At 52.5% G+C, this 6057-nt stretch overlaps 1 pseudogene; it reads right to left on the bottom strand.

The window, feature by feature from the left end:
• Positions 1-1091: 1091 nt before the first annotated feature.
• Positions 1092-6057, bottom strand: part of LOC101052657 (acid phosphatase type 7-like) — a 10004-nt pseudogene continuing 5038 nt past the window's right edge.

The following is a 6057-nucleotide window of genomic DNA, read 5'->3' as shown; positions in this document are numbered from 1 at the left end:
ATGGGATATTTGCATAATCTCAAATTATCTCTCCAGGAGATGCTTGCTAACTACAAAGGAAAAAAGAGAATCACTTTATGGTGGAGAGGGCTGGCGGACACCTCCCTAACCAAGTGATCAAAATGAGCATCATCAGTAATGAGACCCATCCGTATCACACTTTCAGCTGAGAAATCAGAGACTCGAAGAGATTAAAAAGACATTGTGCAGCTGGTGCAGGATTGGTGGCTCATGCCTGCAATTCCAGCCCGTTGGAAGGCCAAGGCAGACAAATTGCTTGAGTCCAGGAGTTCAAGACCAGCCTGGGCAACATGACAAAACCCCATCTCTACAAAAAAAAAAAAAAATTAGCTGGGCATGGTGGCTCATGCCTATAGTCCCAGCTACCCAGGAAGCTGAGGCAGGAGAATTGCTTGAACCCAGGAGGCGGAGGTTGCAGGGAGCCGAGATCGCGCCATTGCACTCCAGCCTGTGTAACAAGAGCAAAACTCCATCTTAAAAAAAAAAAAGAATAAATCATAAGGGTGCTAATAACTTTGTTAAGCCCTATCCTATGCAGCTGTTAGACATGCTATGCTTACAGGCACGTACATAGTACATTCCATGTCCTTGTACTTAAGATATCTGTGATGGAAGTTCTCACAGCATGTCCCTGATCTCCATTGCTTTTACCCGTTTAGAAAAGGTTTGTTAGCCAATCAGGTTTTAGTTTAGATTGTGCGGTCTGGCTCCAGGCAACAGAGATCAGACGCAGCAGTAAGGACGACCCCAGATGCATAAGAAATAAATGTGTGTGTATTCCCTTTGTTCTTTGTACACTCCTGGCACAATGGTTAATGAGAATACCTTTCCTGCAATCCAGGAAGTAAATATTGCGTTGCTGAACGATCGTTTGCCTCAGTGCTAATTTTCATTTGTGGCACGGAGCACCTGTTTCCAATACCAGTGGACATGCTGCTGAGAGTTCCTGGCCTTAGGGCTGAGGGTGAAGTGATATTCACTGTGTAAAGCGCCCAGCACTCAGGCTGGAGCAAAGCCAACCCTCAATAGATAGGAAGAGAAAGAGAAGCCAAAGGCACCCTTCCCCCTGCTCACAGCAGATCCTGTGATGATGTGGACAGGCCCCCTTGGGCTGGTGTAGGGCATCTCTTGGCTACTGTTAAATACCTGTGGAGGGGAACAGCGTTGAGTGGCGAGCAGTCACGCTGGGCCATGCCGGGGCGTCTGCCACACGGACCCCAGCCGCGTGGGTGCTCAGTCCTTCACAAGCCTCACCTGGTAGTTGTAAATTGGCCACAGTTGTTTTCACCAGTGCTCATGAGCCCACAGCTGCAAGTCCACCCCTGAGACAGAGCAAGCCAGGATCAGACCTCTGAAGCGGGGAGAGGTGGGGTGTGGGGCGTAGGTCCCGAGGGTGGCTCACCGTGTTTGTAGAAAAGATCCTCCAACCCGTACAGCTTGCCTCGGAGGCCTCTGTGGACCTGGGCAGGGTGAATGAGCAGCTGAGACTGACGCAGACCAACGCCCGCCTGGATCTCAGCACCTCCCCGATGCCTCCCGGGGAGGGGCCTCACCTTGCTCTCATGCCATGTGCAGTAGTCCAGATCTGCGTTGGAGCAGTACATGGGCTGGGGCCCCATGTGACGATGCAGGGCCGGGCTGCCCGGTGCCTATTGGCTTTCTAGGAAAAAGGGCTCAGAATGAGGGGCTGGGGGTCGGGTGTGGAGGGGGAGGTGGGGCCGGCCCGGGAACTAGCAGGGACCTCCACCCAGGTTATCTGGAGGTCGCTCTCCAGCCAGCGAAACTGCCTCTGTATCAGGCGGTGGCCGTAATGGAGACAGAAATAGACCTCGGTGGAGGAGATGATGTGGGCGGGACCCAGATCCCCGCGCGGGGAGGCAAAGGGCAGGGGTTAGAGCCAGGGCTCCGCTGCATCTCCCATCCTTCAGGGCAGGGGGCTAGTCCCCCGGCACCCCCACATTACCTGTGCCAGAGGCCCTCATTATCCCCCAGCATGCCGAAGTGAGCCTTGTAGTTGGAGAAGTTGCTAGAATAAAGGAAGTACAAGGGATGGAGATGAGGGACTGAATTTCATAGCCCTGCTCCTGTACCCCACCCCGCCACTGTCAGGCCCTGAGTCTGGCTTCCAGCCCCCACACACCTCTGCTTGCTACCACAGTTGAGATGTTGCAGCATGAGAGACTCAGGGGAGACACTAAGAAGAACAGGACCGTTTTCATTGATCCAGCCCTCATCCACCTCCATGGCCCTCGGTCCTCACTAGCGTTCTTCATGATTCCCAGGGCACATAATGTACAGCAGGCTGGCAGCCACGGGTTCAATGAGCCGCATGAACCTATCCCAAATAGGGGCGTTGTCCTGATCCATGTTGTAGGCAAAGGCTCCTCCGGGAGCGGGTGGAAGGATGATGAGGACCCAGACTGGTCTCTGCTTTCATTGGAATTGAAAGAGCCAGGTATGGTGGCTCACGCCTGTTAATCCCAGCACCTTGGGAGGCCGAGGCAGGAGTATAACTTGAGCCCAAGAATTTGACTCCCAACCTCCCGAAGAGATTACAGGTGTGAGCCACTGTGCCTGGCCAAGATGTTTCGTTTTGTTTTGTGTTTTTAGACGGAGTCTCCCTCTGCCACCCAGGCTGGAGTGCAGTGGTGTCATCTTGGCTCACTGCAACTTCCAGGGTTCAAGCGATGCTCCTGCCTCAGCTTCCCAAGTAGCTGGGATTACAGACATTGCCTGGCTAATTTTTGTATTTTTAGCCAGGCAGGTCTCAAACTTCTGACCTCAAGTGATCTACGCACCTCAGCCTCCCAAAGTGCTGGAATTACAGGAATGAGCCACCACACCCGGCCCAAGATGAATATTATTATTCCCATTTCAGATGGGGAAACTGAGGCCCCAGGTCACACAGCTGGCTAGTGAAGATTTAGAAATAAAAACCTAGGGAGCCTGATTCCAGAGTCTGCACTTTGAAGCATACAATCCCCATTACCCATCTCATTCCCTTCCCCCTCTTAAATGACAACAGCAGCAGCAATAATAATAATAACCAGCACGCTACCAGGCAACGGGAACTCACGTAGTCATCACAGCAGTCCTTCGAACTTGGAACCAGCTTTCTGTCTAATCAAAATACATGGGGAAAACCCTGCTCCTGGCAAGAGGGCCAGAGACACCGTCTGTGCGGTCAGTCCCATCCCCTGTCCCTTCAGAGACGCACTGGCCCCAGCCCTGTCCCCTCCATGGTCCTGACTCCACCCCTAATCCAGGCTCCCCCACCATCCCTCCACATACCTCCCACCAATTCTCCACTATCCTTCCACTCACCCCCCACCAACCCTCCACGCGGCCCCCACCATCCCTCTGCAGGCCCCTGCGGATGCGGATGCCTCACCCACGTGGAGAACCGCACCATATATGCCCTGCTGGGTGTCCCTGCGCAGCCGCGGGAAGACCTTCAGATTGTCAGCCCCCAGATCCCCAAACACAGCCAGATGGCGGCTCCAGTGGGCCCCATTCTTGAGGACCCTGAAGTGGAACCCAAGGCTCCAGCCCTGGGCATTGCCACAGCAATAAACTGAAGGAAGAGGAAAAGGTTGCAGTCAGCTGGGGCCCCCCAAGACCCTCCCTCCAACCCCCATCCTTCCTCGACTGGTGGAGGGGAGGAGATGGGGGGGACTAATGGGGGCTGGCCTATGCCCCTTCGGTCTCTCTTCCTGGCACCTTCCATTTTCCTCCTGGGATCTCATGCAATAGGCTTGCAGATAGGCAAAGCTGTTACCAGCCCAGCCTGAGCCCCCAGCCAGTGGTAGCTTCTAGTCCATATCCCACTCCTCTTCCCATCAACAGCTCAGCCTGGGGTCCCTCTCACCATACTGAACCCCCCACAGCAGCTTGCGCAGCGTGACTAGGTGTATGTAGAGCTTCCTCCGGAGGATACCCCCGTCCACAAAGGGGACGAAGGTGCCCTGGGTGCGGAGGGGCAGGGGCCCTGATGGCTGCAACCCGAATTGCACTTCGGAGCAGGTTGGGACCCATGTGGTCCAGGTGACAGTCATGGAGCCTGGCTCATCTGGGGAGAAAGGGGCAGAGGGTGTGGGGGAGTGAGGCCTGGGGAGGGTGGGAGGGACTTGCACAAAAAGTGAGGGACGTTGGCAGTAACTGCTGTTGAACAGTTAGTCAAGGACACAGGTTCTGGAACTGCCCAAGTTTAATCCCAGCTCTGCCTTTTCTATTCTTTTCTCTTTTTTCTTTTCTTTTCTTTTCTTTTTTTGAGATGGAGTTTCACTCTTGTTGCCCAGGCTGGAGTGCAGTGGCGCGATCTCGGTTTACTGCAACCTCCACCTCCTAGGTTCAAGCAATTCTCCTGCCTCAGCCTCCTGAGTAGCTGAGATTACAGATGCCGGGTAACTTTTGTATTTTTAGTAGAGATGGAGTTTTACCATGTTGATCAGGCTGGTCTTGAACTCCTGACCTCATGATCCACCCACCTTAGCCTCCTAAAGTGTTGGAATTACAGGCGTGAGCCACTGCACCCAGCTTTTTTTTTTTTTTTTTTTTTTTTTTTTTTTTTTTTTTTTTGAGACAGGGTCTTGCTTTGTCACCCAGGCTGGAGTACAATGGTGTGATCTCGGCTCATTGCAACCTCTGCCTCCCGGGTTCAAGCAATTCTCCTGCCTCAGCCTCCTCAGTAGCTGGGATTACAGGCACCTGGCACCACATCCAGCTAATTTTTGCATTTTTAGTAGAGACAGCATTTTGTCATGTTGGCCAGGCTGGTCTTGAACTCCTGACCTCTGGTGATCCACCACCTTGGCCTCCCAAAGTGCTGGGATTACAGGTGTGATGCACTGCACCTGACCCCAGCTCTGCTGAGCTTTCCTGGGGCACATCACTTCGCCTCCTGAGCCTCAGTTTTCATGTCTGCAAAATGGAATAATAATAGTGTCTGCCCTGGATTGTTATTATGAGGCTTAGATGAACAAATAGAAGTAAATCACATGAAACAGTGCCCAGTACACTTAGGGTTATGTGGGGGAATGAGTATTATTATTAATATCATTATTTACCATGTGCAGGCCTTGTGCCAACTGTGGTACACACAATATCATTTAAGGGTTGCCAGCTTGGGTGTCTGGGGGCCACAGGTGACCCAAAGGGAGACAAGGGCCACCTGTAAGAGAGCAAGGAGTTGCAGAGTGGGTGGCCAACTGTAGACTCACCTTATCTCAAAGGGACAGCCATCACTCAGATCTGGTGGTAGCCACCAAGCAAGCAGGAAATGAGCCCAGTAACAGCAAAGCTATTGACTTTTTTTTTTTTTCTTGGAGATAGTGTCTTTCTCTGTTGCCCAGGCAGTGGTGCCATCATAGTTCACTGCAGCCTTGACTTCCTGGGCTCAAGCCATCTTCCCACCTCAGCCTCCTGAGTAGCTGGAACCACAGGCACATGCCACCATGCCCAGCTAAATTTTCTTTCTTTCTTTTTTTTTTTTTTTGAGGTGGAGTCTTGCTCTGTTACCCAGGCTTGAGTGCAGTGGTGCAATCTTGGCTCACTGCCACCTCTGTGAGATGGCCTGGCTCTGTGTCCCCACCCAAATCTCATCTTAAATTGTACTCCCGTAATTCCCATGTGTTGTGGGAGGAACCAATGGGAGATCATTTGAACATGGGGGCAGTTTCCGCCATACTGTTCTCATGGTAGTGAATAAGTCTAGTGAGATCTGATGGGTTTATCAGGGGTTTCCACGTTTGCTTCTTCCTCATCTTCTCTTGCTGCCACCATGTAAGAACTGCCTTTCACTTCACCGGCTGGGCATGGTGGTTCATGCCTGTAATTCCAGCACTTTGGGAGGCCAAGGCTGGTGGATCACCTCAGGTCAGGAGATCGAGACCAGCCGGGCCAACATGTGAAAACTCGTCTCTACTAAAAATAGAAAAATTAGCCAAGCATGATGGTGGGTGCCTGTAATTCCAGCTACTCAAGAGGCTGAGGCAGGGGAATTGCTTGAACCCAGGAGGCAGAGGTTGCAGTGAGCTG

Source organism: Saimiri boliviensis, chromosome 10 (genome assembly GCF_048565385.1).
Source record: "Saimiri boliviensis isolate mSaiBol1 chromosome 10, mSaiBol1.pri, whole genome shotgun sequence".
Classification (NCBI taxonomy): Eukaryota; Metazoa; Chordata; class Mammalia; order Primates; family Cebidae; genus Saimiri; species Saimiri boliviensis.
Note: the sequence above shows the minus strand (reverse complement) of the source record. Positions and strands in the feature narration are given on the sequence as shown.